A 14,608-nucleotide genomic window follows, 5' to 3' on the forward strand; every position below is an offset into this window, starting at 1 on the left:
TCCGCCCCGGCTCCCTCCCGCCAGTCCGTGGAGCGCGCACCGCCTCGCCGCCCTTCCTACCCTCTTCCGTGGGCCTCTAGTCTGCGCTTGACTCCGGAGACTCCCTTCTGCTAATCCTCTGGCGGTTTTCTGGGTTCTTTAGGCAGGTGTAGGTGGAATCTAAGTGATCGGCAGGACGCGTTGTGAGCCCCGCGTCCTCCTACGCCGCCATCTTCCGGAACCCCCCTTCATTGACAAAATATCGGAAAACGAGTTTAGATGTTTATGGATTCCCAGATGACCTTGGGAATTTAACTCTGGGCAATGTGTGATAGGCTGTGTTTGTGCTACATCTGTCACTGTCTTCTTCAACTACCCCTCTCAGTCACTCAGCACCCAGCCAGGTTCCTTCTGATGCTGATTATGAGTTAACCATTGCTTTGGGATCATGACTATGCAGCAGCATTTAAGAACCTGGCTGTTAGATGGTGAAGGAGAGCAAAAAGCCTAAGGACAATAGTAAGTAAAGTTGGAATCCACTGCATGTCCAATTTCTTAGTTTGCCTAAACCCAACCAGGAGAGCAATTACAAGGATTAATTAGGTCAACATTAGCTACACAAGTGGGTTTTTAGTTAATTGATTGTTCCGCTTCTCCTAAGGTATTTATTTGGTACAATAAGATGTGTTACCTATTGCCCAGACTCCACTTAGGCTGGCGAGCAAATAAAACTTCTGTCTGGTAAATTTATGCTCATCTATTATATTTCTAATGCTTGAGCTATTTCTTTTGCTGTTTGAGCCAGAGTCTGGTATAAATTATGGATAACATGATCTAGTTCAGGAACTCCTAGCCAGAGTATAAATCCTTGCACCAATCAGTGAAAGTGTCTTGCATACTTCCTGGTAAGGGAATATCAAAATATTAATAAAATGAGAGCACAGGGAAGTTCAGTTTTGAATGCTTGGAAAGACTGAATGACTATACCCAAAGTGTGGGGCATATTTTAATGTGGCAAACATAGGAAATCCATCTGATTATACCAAGAACATCTCAGGGCTGCACACTGAAGAGGCACAAATGTATTGTTTATGGTATCGCTGATACTGCCTTTCATGTACTTATGAGTGCATACCCGGGAGTTTAAATGCAGTACTTACAGTTCAAAGGACCTGAAAGGGTCCTTTCCAATGTAGTTCTAAGGTGGAGTTTCACTGGTGTCTGTCTCTTCTCAGTAATCCCAGTCTCCCCAAAACAAATCATGTAAAGGTGTATCTGGGGTATTCTCTTTAAGAGTGAAGCTTGCACCCGGTGAGCATATGATGTCATTTTTGACAATATTTGATAAGCTTATGGGTCCTCCTGGAATCATTTCATATGAGGACCTCTGAGGATTTTGAGATGAGGATTGCATTATCGTTACAGCTAATGGTTAGATTTCAAGTCAGGGCACATTAATCTTTTGTAGAAATTTTGATGATTTTGATTTTTAAAAGATCATTACTTCATTCAATTCTGACATAGTTTTACAGGTCAGTATGGACAAGGAAGTTTTTACTTTAATGAAGTACCTTACACAGTTTCTTAAGTATTTCACCTATAAAGTGAGATTCTTTTTTTTTTTTTAATGTTTATTTATTTTTGAGAGAGACAGAGACAGAATGCAAGTGGGTTAGGGGCAGAGAGAGGGAGACACAGAGTCTGGAACAGGCTCCAGGCTCCAAGCTGTCAGCACAGAGGCCGACACGGGGCTTGAACTCGTGAGCCGCGAGATCATGACCTGAGCCGAAGTCGGCCGCTCAACCAACTGAGCTACCCAGGTGCCCCTAAGGTGAGATTCTTTAGCACTAGCGAGTAATGAATATATTATCCAGGCGGGAAAACCAAAATCTATTATTAGTATTTGTCTGTTTGTTTGTTTTGGCAACATAGTATTAGCTTTTTATCAGGGGAAGACTTCCATCCAAGCATAAAACTAACAAACCGTTACTAAAGTGTTGTAGGGATGGAAAACTTTTCCTCTACCCTTATATATTCATTGAATGGGGCTTGTGAATTAAGCTAACAAAAGACAGATTAGCAAGAGAAAAACCAGTGTTTTTTTTTTTTTTACATGTGCAGTGTATATACATGCAGAAGTGCTTATTGATAAGTAACTCAGAAGGGTGATTAGAATTGGGAGGCTTACATACCTAACTTAGTAGGGAAAGGGAGAGGGAAAAAGGCTCTTATAAGAAGAACAAATAGGTTTCTTTAGGAATGACAAATGGGTGTTAGGAGAATAAATGGGATATAACAAAGTTTGTGATGTTTGTTTATGCAGATGCAAGTGGTCTTTCCCTCTTCTTCATGGCCATGAAACTTCTTAGGAAAGGGAATTTATGCTAGGTTTATTCTTGGTCTCTCTCCTGGGAGGAAATCTGAAGAGGGAATTTATGGCAGCCTCATTTCCCAGAAGTTGCTGCTTTGAGTCAGATAGTGGAAACTCTGTGAGAAATTCTTTCTACATCTGTTAATTCTCAATTGCCTTCAGCTCAAAATAATTTTTATGCCAAAGTGGCAGATTTTGGGGTGGCATATTCTAATCCCCTTCAGTGTTTTTCAAAATTTTGTTTTTGGGCTGAAGGGTAGCAGAATATGCCACCCTAAAATATGTCTCTTTGGCATGAAGATTATTTTGAGTTGATTTTTTTAAGAAAAAGAAGACACAGAGGAATCTCTGAAAGCAGAGTTGAAGTTACTTTTTTGTAAGGGAAATTTAGATTTGTAAGGGAAATCTCCATTTGTAAGGGTGTCTCCCTTACAGGAAGAAAATGATGACTACAATTTAAGAAACTCACCATTAGAGACTATGCCTGACTTAAATCTGCATAATAATCCTTACTGTATTTTTCCTGGTAACCTTCCATAACTGCTCCCTCCCAACACCTTTCTTTTGTCATTAGCTGAAGATGGAATTTAAGCTGGTGGGTTGGACCATTTTGGGAAATTTTACTGTTTTTCTGGGTATCTCCCATGTATATGTGAGGCATACATATTATTAAACTTCTGTTTGTTTTTCTCTTATTAGTCTTTCTTTTATTACAGGGAGGTCTCAGTCAAGAATCTAGAAAAGCAGAGGGAAAATTATTTTTCCTCTCCTACAGAACAAGTGAGTAAAACCCATTTGCAAATGTTCAAATGGTTTTTGAGGCAAGTGTTCTGAGTTTTGCTTTTCTTCATAGCTTTTCCTTGGTTATGATAATGACAGGGCAAGATTTGGCCATCTTTCTTTTATTTAAAATTTTTAATGTTTTATTTATTTTTGAGAGAGAGAGAGAGAGCGTGAGCAGGGGAGGGAGAAAGAGGGAGACACAGAATCCAAAGACAGGCTCCAGGCTCTGAGCTCTCAGCATAGAGCCTGACACAGGGTTCGAGCCCACCAACTGTGAGATCATGACCTGAGCCGAAGTCAGAGGCTTAACCGACTGAGCCACCCAGGCACCCGATTTGGCCATCTTTCTGGAGTGAAATTTCCTTACCAATATTTTTGTAAAATTTGAACCACTTTATCTTTACTATTGTGAATAATTTCACAGAGAAAACAAAAAATGTCTGGAGATGGTCTCTGGAAACATTAACCAGCCATCTTGGCAACATCAATGCCTATCATTGTGATGAGGGATAGAAGCAGAAAAATGTTCACTTTTAGCCTGGAAGGCTGACCTATAGTCTGCATAGTTCCGATAAGGATCAAATACATGCTGGTTGCTGCATTCCTAAAGGATCTCATGAATGCCTGTAAATCTCACCGATAGTTAACATCAAACTGAATGATAAGCACCAGAGAAATCTTGTGAAAGTAGTTTTATGAGTAGAAGTTCAAAGAAAACCTTTATGATCTAATACTCCCTGCATGTTCTCTCCCCCTTGAGCATGAAGCATATAACCACAGGCTTCATACAACAAAAGTGTAGCTCTTTCTGCCTATTGGTTCTGTTCCCATCCTACTTAAATAAACTTACTAAGTTGCATGGCAAAACATCTCAAGAATTCTTTCTTAACCGTTATGCTCAACTATCATGCAACAATTGTACACATGATAGTTTTGAGATGGCCACTATTTCTTTTCTTCTGAGGAGGAAGATTATCATATTTGAATGAGACTTTCAGGATTCATGAAATCACAATGAGCAAGCCCTTTCCCCTGTTGGACAGTTACCTTTGCTTCATTATAATATTTAAAGTCTTTGCCCTAGGAGTAGCATAAGCCTCATTAACATAACATAGGCTGCAGGTGTAGGCATGTTTTCTACTTATGCCTGTGCAACTTTATGCCCACATTTATATGCTCTGAGAGCCAGTATAAACTGGATGGTGTCTTGGGCTCCTTATTTCAGGTAAGGAATGCAGGGTCTTGCTTACTTTTGAAACAGCACTAGGAGTTTTTATCACTGATTTAGTTTCTGATATGGTTAGGCTAGAGACTTGTAAGTTTTTACATTCTCTTTGTTCCCTTAAAATTCTTAACTACTGAGGTTTTGCATTTCTTTGTAATTCTGATACTTCCTAGGAAGTTCTGCAAGAAGTGTACTTGGACAAGTAGGGTATAGATCATGCAAAATGATTTCTCTTGTGTCACAAAAGCTGTATATTATCTTTTTCTGGAAACCTCTAACTCCTTCTGCTTACAACAGGCTTATGATAAACCCCTGGTTTTTGAGCAAGTTTGCTTTTATGGGAGGAGCTTAGACCAGTTAGGGATGTCCAAAGTTGAGCTTGCTACAAGGCCTGCTCAGAGGAGGAAAAGGTCTACTGTCATATTATAGCAGGATTCTCACACAGAGAGATGGGACACCCAGGCTTTCTTTGTCCAGGAAGCGTCTTCATTTGTGCTGGCATGGGCTCAGTGGGTTAAGGCTTAGCCCAAAAAGGCTAAGCCCTGAGTGCAGCAAGGTATAGCCTTTTATGCAATTTCTACTTCTTTGTCTCCTATATATGGTGACACATATAGTCTGATTGGACACAGTCAAAGTTACAGAGTCAAGTCAGAGCTATGCATATGTGTATGGGAGTTGATTGGGCCACGTTGAACGTTGCCTTCCTTTGTTATGGAAAGGCCTCTACCACATTCCTTAGGGAGGGGCTCTACCACAATATGAACCCCATATTCATATTGGGGTTAGACAAATCACAAGTGGTTGAAGTCTAGCAATAGGACCTGCATGCAAGATAGGTCTTCAGCACCTGTTTTTTTCTGAAGACCAGTGTTTCTTCCATCATTAGAATGGAATGCAGGTAAATTGGCAGATAATGATATCATGATAATATTTAATTATTTTAATGTTTATTTTTGAGAGTGTGAGAGAGGGACAGAGCACAAGCAGGGGAGGGGCAGAAAGAGAGCGAGACACAGAATCCAAAGCAGGTTCCAGGTTCCAAGCTGTCAGCATGGAGCCCAACGTGGGGCCTGAACCCACGAACTGCGAGATCATGACCTGAGCCGAAGTCGGACACTTAACCAACTGAGCCACCCAAGTGCCCTGATATCATGAAAATATTAACCAAACAATAATTTGGTTGTATTCTTTGTTTTTCAGTAATACCAAATCTATCTAGCATCCTTAAAAATGGAGGAGAGGCAATATATACAATACTTCACATACATAAACTACATGTACCAACAATATATTATACCTTGCCCTACATTTAGCAGAGAATGTTATACACAGTTCCAAACTTTTTTCTGTAGACATCTCTCTTTAAAAAAAAAAACAACTGGCCAGCAATATCGTGGTTCATTTGATTTGATTCACCCCTTTTCAAATCTCTTCCCTCAGTGACACTGCAGTTGTTCCTGACCCTTCTGTCATCATGAGTGTTTCTAAGATCCCATTTGCAGGTCATGGCTTCAAATGTGCTATAGGAAGGGACTAGACATACAAGCTTGTTAGAAGGTGGTGTGTGGGGGGAGGAACTCCAAATCTGAATGAAGGCCCAGGGCAATGAAATTGTTCAGCTTTGGAGGATGGGCTGTGTTAATGGATATTTCTGAGATCCATTGTTTTGCTTGCATGATTCTTGCCTTCCACTTTGGTCAAGGTGGCTGTCAGACTGACACCTCAGGAGGACATCACTGCAAACCTTACGTCCACTAGTCTTGTGCAAGGTCCTTGTCTGGGAATTTCAAAGGAACACATGACTCTGAATTCTTGGGAACTCAGTCTAATTTGGGATAATGAATCCTCCTAAGAACAAGGCAACACATCACACATTCATCACATATGAAGTGGTTTGACACTGAAAGAACACATTTATAAAGATTTTCTGGAAGAGATATAGGTGCAATCAATTTTCTTTTGAAAGAGTGACAGATAAGTGTAGGGGAGGAAAAATTTCTCCTTATTCCTTTCTAGGTTTCTTGCCTGGACTAATAATTAAGTTGACATAAGACAGATTAACAGGAAAAAAACCCAGATTTCTTAAGTATAGGAACCCCATAAAAATATGAGACCCAAAGGGCAGCCAGGTCATTAGGCTTATGTAACATTTTGAGTTAAGGAAAGAGGTAGGTGTCTGGGGATGCAAAGGAGAAAAAGGCCATTCACAGGAAGGTGAGAGAAGATGGTTGGAGAACATTGTCTTGTTATGTAGATAAGTTTCTTTGGTAAAGGGTATCTCTTGTAATAGCTCTCTTCCTAGTACAGGCCCACTATCCAATGTAAATTTAGGCAGTTGAGGAAGAGGTAAAGAGCTTTTCCTGAATCTGCTGGGTTTTGATTGCCTTTAAGTTAAAATAATCCTTATTCCAGAGAGGCATATTTTGGGGTGGCAAAATCTCTCTTTCATATGCTTTGGTGAGAGCAGGAGAAGGCTGTTGAAATATAATTTTCAGAGAAAGGTAAAATCATTACTCTCATACAGATGTAAAAGTCAACACATGTTAAGGAAATAATTTAACTCCTATTAAAGAGAACCAGAACCTTACAGTAGTTAAAGCAGTAAAAACAGACTTTATTCAGGAACTATTACATTAGGGAAAAAGAGACCTCAATGTAGAAGTGAGCTCAATTCTAAATACAACAAAGGAAGCTGGAGATTTATAGCCTAGGAGCAGAATGAGGGGATCAGTGGATGGAGAATTACTGAGAGGAGACATCAAAGGTAGGGAGATCTTACTAAATTGAGCTAATGGGATTCTTACTGAAAGAAGCCAGGAGGATGGGATATCAAGACTGGGGGATTCTCGCTAAAATGATTTAGAATTTTTGCTACAACTGGGCTATGCAGGTCCCCCAAGGATGTCAAGGCCTAGCTGAGAAGAGGGCTCAGGGAAGCTTGACCAAAGTTTGGCCAAGGAGAGTCTTTGTCACTTCTGTGATATGAAAGAACCAGGCAGATTTTATAATTGGTTCAAAGGAAATGTCAAAACTGCACAGATTTATATGAAGTAAAGGAACATTGAGACAAGTTGCAAAGGTCCACAAAAATCATTTTGCCACAGAGGGGTGAAGCTAATTTCAATTACTGCCAAACAGGACAGAATTTCCATATATATCAGTTACCTACAGCTTACAAAGAATTGCGAAATAGCTCAAAGACAATGACTAGGGCTAGAATCTGATAACCCTGATACAGAGTTTTCCATTGAAACACAAATATTTCTCTATAAGGAGCTTTGGCAAGGTGATTGGAGGGGTTAAGAGCAGAGAAATTAAAAGAGGAGGAATTTAGGAAGAGTACGAAAGCCATTAAAGGTTAATCTATTTGGTTGGACTTGCAATATGATCAGTAGGAGATGCAGTGGTTTTTTTTCAGAGTGAAAAAGGTTTCATTTCAGATTCTCTAAATCCTTAATGTGTGAAGATCCCGTGTCTGCATATTTGATCCTAATGGCTTTAGGATTCCTATCAGCTGATTCTAGCTACTTCCAGTTCCTGTGGTTACAGACCTTTTCACTGAACCATGTCTTCTCTGAAGTTGTTCTTTATGAGGGTTTTGAAAACCTTTGGACAGCTTTGAGCTGTATGTCCAAAGGTTTTGAAAACCTTTGGACAGCTTTGAGCTATATGGGTGGGGTAGGGAGAGAAAGATGATGAGAGATTTGGTTTATTTCTATGTTGGCTTTTATTTTTAATGTTTATTTTTTGAGAGAGAGAGAGAAAGAGGGAGGGAGAGTGTGAGTGGGGGAGGGGTAGAGAGTGAGGGAAGCACAGAATCTGAAGCAGGCTCCAGAAATCATTATCCGGTGCTTTTGTTTATCATTTTATAATTTTGGAGGGGGATTTAAAATTTGCTTTTTTTCAGATTCTGTGACTAATGTCTTGCCTCTTTTTTTTTTTTAAATTAGATTTATTTATATTTGATACAGAGAGACAGAGCACAAGTGGGGGAGGGGCAGAGAGAGAAGGAGACACAGAATCTGAAGCAGGCTCCAGGCTCTGAGCTGTCAGCACAGAGCCTGATGCGGGGCTCAAACCAATGAACCGTGAGATCATGACCTGAGCCGAAGTCAGATGCTTAACCAACTGAGCCACCCAGGTGCCCCTGCTTTTATTTTTAAAATAACTCTGTACTCCTTGTAAAGTTTTCCCTCCGAACAGTTTTTCCTCTGCACACCTTTTTCCTCATCATTTTAATGTCTGCAGTTTTGTCTGGTGAGTCGAAAGGAATGGTCAGAACTTCATGAACCACCTGCCAGAATAGAGGGACCAAATTATGTAGGCGGGGCCCCTAGAGGGGATAGTAAGGTGAGAGGAGGAATGGGAATATGGGTAAGCATGGTGAGGGGGCAGGGAATGTGGGAGAAACATAAAAGACAAGAGAGCTAGGAATGGCTTATCATGACAAATGGTTTAGTCAGGAAATGGGAGCCAAAATTCCATTCCTGCTAGAACATTTTGCTCAAAAAGTTTTTGGATGGAGCTACAAGGGACGAAAAAGTTTTCCTTGACCCTCTTAGGGTCCCTAGCTAGGTCTGAAAATTAAATGGACAAAGACAGATTAACAGGAGAAAAGCATACACATCTGTTTGATGTATGTTTTATGTGGCATGGGAGCCTTAATGAGGCCCGACCTAACATACTTGAGTATTTTTATGCTAGGTTTGATAAGAAGTAGACTGTTGTAGAGGAATATGATAGGCAAGGAGTATAAAGTTAAGTGTAGTAAACTGAGGGAAACTTAGCAAGGCCTGTTCTTTCAGATTCTTCTCAGCATCCTTTGTCTTTAGATATAAGGATGCTCCTTTCCTCTGGGTACAGGAGGGCACCTCTCACATGAGAGTCTTATGGCCTGCTCTAGGAGAGAAGGATGAGGGAAGGTGCTTTTGCTGCTTTTTTTTCAAACTCCTTCAGCTTGAAGTATTCAATATGCCAAGGTACCATATTTTGGGGTATTGTGTCCTGATCCCTATCATAGCCAAGAACCTTTATTCTCTTTTTTTATGAAAAATTTTTTTATTATAAAATTATCTTTATATTTCCTTCTATAATAGAATTCCCACAGAAATATTATGATTTATGGGATTTGAAGGAATATTTATGTATACTCATTGAGTCATTTTTTAAATGAGATATAATTGGCATATAATTATATGTTTAAAATGTGCAATGTGTTGATTTGGTACATTTATATATTGCAATGTGTTTACTACTGTAACATTAGCTAATGCCTCTATGATGTCACATAATTATCATTTTTTTTTGTGGTGGCAACATTTAAGATCCAGTCTCTTGGTAATTTGAAGTATATAATGCAGTATTGTTGACTATAATCACTATGTAGTGCATTAGATCTCCAGAACTTATTTATCCGACATAATTGCAGCTTTGTACCCTTTGACCATTTCTCCCCACTTCCCCCCAACCCCAGCCCTGGTAACCACCATTATACTCTCTGTTCCTATGAGTTTGGCTTTTTTAGATTCCACGTATAACTGAGATCATAGAGTACTTGTCTTTTCTCTGACTTACCTCACTTAGCATAATGTCCTCAAGGTCCATCCATGTTGTTGCAAATGGCAGGATTTTCTTCTTTCTCATGGCTGAATGATATTCCATTGTGTGTGTGTGTGTGTGTGTGTGTGTGTGTGTGTGTGTGTGTGTATATATATATATATATATATAACATATCTTTTTTATCCATTCATCTGTTGATGGCCACTTGGGTTGTTTCCATATATTGGTTATTATGAATAATGTTGCAGTGAACATGGAGGTGCAGATATCTTTTCAATGTCCTGTTTTCATTTCCTTCAGATATACACCTAGGAGTGGGATTGCTGGATCATATAGTTGTTCTATTTTTTTTAATGTTTATTCATTTTGAGAAAGAGAGAGAGACAGGGTGTGAGTGGGGGAGGGGCAGAGAGAGAGGGAGACACAGAATTTGAAGCAGGCTCCAGGCTCTGAGCTGTCAGCACAGAGCCCATTGCAGAGCCAAAGTTGGACACTTAACCAACTGAGCCACCCAGGCACCCCACAGTAGTTCTATTTTTAATTTTCTGAGGAACCTCCATTCTATTTTTCACAGTGGCTGTACCAATTTACATTCCCACTAACAGTGCATGAGGGTTCCCTTTTTGCCACATCCTTGCAAACACTTGTTATCTCATCTTGATGATAGCCATTCTAACAGGTATGAAGTGATAGGTCATTGGTTTTGATTTGCATTTCCCTGATGACTCATATTGAGCATCTTTGCATGTACCTCTTGGCTGTTTGGATATCTTCCTTGAAAAAAACATCTGTTCTGTTCTTCTGCCCATTTTTACATTGGGTTGTTTGGTTTTTGTTATTAAGTTGTAGGAGTTCTTTATATATTTTGGATATTAACCTCTTATCAGATATAGGACTTGTAAATATTTTCTCCCATATCTTAGGTTACCTGGGTCATTTTTGGTTAGATGACATTTCTCCTTTCTTTTTTTGTGAGTAGAGCAGGAAAAGCAACATGAAACTCAAATATAAAGCCAGAAGGCTCAAAAGCCACATTTGTGTCTTTGGCTCTATTTAGGCAATGGTCACAGAGTACCATTGGTGTTCAGATGACACCCAATAAATACTATGGTCAGCTTCAGTTTGAGCTCACAAGTGACAAAGACTCTGTCCTTGACCAAACTTTAGTCAGGCTCCTCTGAGACCTCTTTTCAACTAGGCCTTGTCTTTGGGCCCTGTCTTCAGTTTGCTTAGTCCAGGTGCAACAAGAATCCTGCTAAGTTAGTTTAGAGAGAATCCTCTTTTTTTTAAGATTTTATTTTTAAGTAATCTCTATACCCATCATGGGGTTTGAACTTACAACCCTGAGATCAAGAGTTGCATGCTCTACCAACTGAGTCAGCTGAGTGCCCTGAGAATCCCCACTCTTGATATCCAATCATTCTGGCTTTCTTTCAGTAAGAATCCTGTTGAGTTAGTTTAGCAAGAATCCCCCTACCCATGATGTTTCCTTTGAGTAATTTTCCATCTACTGACCCCTCATTTGGCTCAATGGTTATAAATCTTCACTTGTCCTTGTTATATTTGGAGTTGAGCCCAATATCTCTCCTCTATGGTGATAGTCTTGACGCACTTGAAGGGGTCCAGAATAAGCTACTGTGGCATAAAAATTGTTTTGAGAGGAAGGCATCTGGGTTCCTGAAATCTCTTATCTGCCTAAAAGCAGAGCCTCCCAAAAGAACTCAACTGTCATAAATCCCCTTCTTGGGAGCAACCAGGGATGATTGGCTCTTATCAATGGAGATGAGAAGTCTCCACAGGATGCCTGAACAGGTGTCATAAAACTACCATATCTCCTATCTGTTCTCCTAAGGGTCTATTATCTTTCCAAAAAGTCACTTGTTTTTCTGTAAGTACCCTTATCCTGCACCCTTCCCCTATCAAGATGGTGTATAAGCCCCAAATTTTAAATGCCTCCTTAAGTCATATTTTTCTGTGATGTACACACAAGAATAAAAATCTGTTTTACTCTTGATAATCTGTTGTAGGAGAGGAAAACAAAATCTGTTTCTTCTACTCATCCTGGGTTCATTGGCTGGGGCTCTGCAAATTAGACTGACAAAAGACATACTAACAAGAGAAAAACAAATAGAAGTTTATTAATGTGTACATTTGAAATACACATGGGAGAATACTCATTGATGATTAACTCAAAGGGGTGGTTTGAACTTGGGCTTATATGGCATCTTGACAAGAGAACAACACATTTTTTAGAGGCGTGACAAGGTAAAGGAAAAGGACTTTGAGTCTGTAAGGGTGGCAAATTATGAGAAGGTAAATATATGGAAGAACTAATGGAAGATAAGGGCTAGTTAGAAATGTTTGCTATGTTGATTTTTCTGGTGCTCTCTCTGGGCTGTTAAGTCTAGAGTTGTCTCTGGTGATTAACTCCTGTCCTTCCTCATAGAGAGGAGAGGGGGAACATCTTTACAAATTTATGTTCTACTTGTAGACAGAGGGAGGGCAGAGAGCTTTTTCTGTATCTGCTTCTTCTCACTTGTCTTCAGCTTAAAAGAATTCTTATGCCAACATAGCATATTTTGGGATGGCATATTCTGCTACTGTTCACTGTCAGTTTAATTTGCAGTCTCCCAAGCACTGAAGCTAAGAGAGTAGAGGGTAAGTTTTTCCTCCCTGATTGATATACCTATTGCAATAGTTCTGACTAAAGTCTTCTGTAGCATGTTAACAAGTGTCAAAATCTTTTTAACAGATGGGATTTTAAGAGTCTATAAGTTACTTCCTGCCTGAGGTTCTTCCTTTTCCTTAAACATATCCTTATGTTATAAAAGCTTATTGTCATCTCTCTGGCATTATGCTACCTAGGGTATTAGGTCAGCTACATTGGCAAGCTCATTTTATTGAATTAAATTTTGGTATTTTTAGAGCTGTTATTTTTGATGCCTTTTTCTTACTAACCATTCCCAAACTGGAGATACTAAAGTGAAAAAGAACACTTTTCACCCATTTTCCTTGCTCTTTTGAGTTAACAACAATGGTTCAGAATACATTTCAAGTTTCAGACAAGTAGTATTTATTGAGAAGTTAAGTGCATGGTTATTTCCATGCTGGCTTTTTGGGAGATTCCATTTTTTAAATTATTTATTTATTTATTTATTTATTTATTATTTTTTAAAATTTACATCCAAATTAGTTAGCATATAGTACAACAATGATTTCAGGAGTAGATTCCTTAGTGCCCCTTACCCATTTAGCCCATACCCCCTCCCACAACCCCTCCAGTAACCCTCAGTTTGTGTTCCATATTTATGAGTCTCTTCTGTTTTGTCCCCGTCCCTGTTTTTATATTATTTTTGTTTCCCTTCCCTTATGTTCATCTGTTTTGTCTCTTAAAGTCCTCATATGAGTGAAGTCATATGATTTTTGTCTTTCTCTAATTTCACTTAGCATAATACCCTCCAGTTCCATCCACGTAGTTGCAAATGGCAAGATTTCATTCTTTTTGATTGCTGAGTAATACTCCATTGTATATAGACACCACATCTTCTTTATCCATTCATCCATCGATGGACATTTGGGCTGTTTCCATACTTTGGCTATTGTTGATAGTGCTGCTATAAACATTGGGGTGCATGTGTCCCTTCAAAACAGCACACCTGTATCCCTTGGATAAATGCCTAGTAGTGCAATTGCTGGGTTGTAGGGTAGTTCTATTTTTAGTTTTTTGAGGAACCTCCATACTGTTTTCCAGAGTGGCTGCACCAGCTTGCATTCCCAAGAAAACCATTGTTTTATACTTTGCTGAATACAATCCCAGATATGTGACTCTGAGTCTACATATATGTAGACAGAGTTGTTTGCAATTTTGTATAAATGGGGTAACAGAATCAATGTATGATATTTTGTAAACTTGATATCAGTATCTTTGGGACCTACATGTTTTCAGGAGAAAAGACCCAATCTTTAATGAAAGAAAAACAGCTTGTGTTTGATTTCTACAGTTTTATAATATTCACCATTTTATATGAAGAATAAAAACAATTCTAGTCTTAAAGTACATATCCCAAACCAGCAGGTCACAGATTTTTTATTGCTCTTTATGTCATTACCTTTTTTTCCTTTGTTAATTGCAAAGCTAATAAAGAAATAGATTAAAATAAACAAAAAATATTTAAGTGGAGGAGAATTAGGCTCCACCCCTTGATGAGGGGATTGTAAATGAATTTGAAGATGTTTTACAAGCACCATATCCTCTAACTTCTGCTTGATTTTGGACAATGCATGTGTGTAGGTGTGGGTGGGAAGAAGTGGGCACCAGCAGATCAGAGTGTAGTTAGAGAGAGAGTTTGTAGGTATTTATCTGTCCATTCTGCCCCTCTAACTCTCTCCCTCCCTGGCTGTGCATCTGTCAATGACTCTGGTTTTCTACCTGTATCCATAGCTCCTGTCCACTGGCACCTCTTCTGCTTGAATTCTCACGGATTCCAGTAATACTTCTTCTTCCCCATGCCCCATTCACCTCAAGGGATGGTAATGGCTTCTCCCTGTTGCTACTCCCCAGGTGTCTCAGCACCCTTAACTTCCTTTAACTCTGTTAAAACCTTCAACCGAGTTTAAGGGTTTAAAGTTTAAAGGTTTGCATGGTCCATTAATTCAAGTCTTTCAATTTAAACACTTTGAACCATCTTTTT

The 14,608-nt window shown here is 39.3% G+C and overlaps 1 long non-coding RNA gene across 2 annotated transcripts in view; it reads left to right on the plus strand.

Annotated features, from left to right (window-relative positions):
• The window catches only part of LOC125931688 (uncharacterized), a 173,349-nt gene that overhangs the window by 36,309 nt on the left and 122,432 nt on the right, over window positions 1-14,608 (plus strand). For both annotated transcript variants that reach the window (XR_007460474.1, XR_007460471.1), the window contains exon 2: window positions 3,067-3,130. This is a non-coding gene — a long non-coding RNA (uncharacterized LOC125931688). The remainder of the gene's footprint in view (window positions 1-3,066; window positions 3,131-14,608) is intronic.

Source organism: Panthera uncia, chromosome X (assembly GCF_023721935.1).
Source record: "Panthera uncia isolate 11264 chromosome X, Puncia_PCG_1.0, whole genome shotgun sequence".
Taxonomy (NCBI): domain Eukaryota; kingdom Metazoa; phylum Chordata; class Mammalia; order Carnivora; family Felidae; genus Panthera; species Panthera uncia.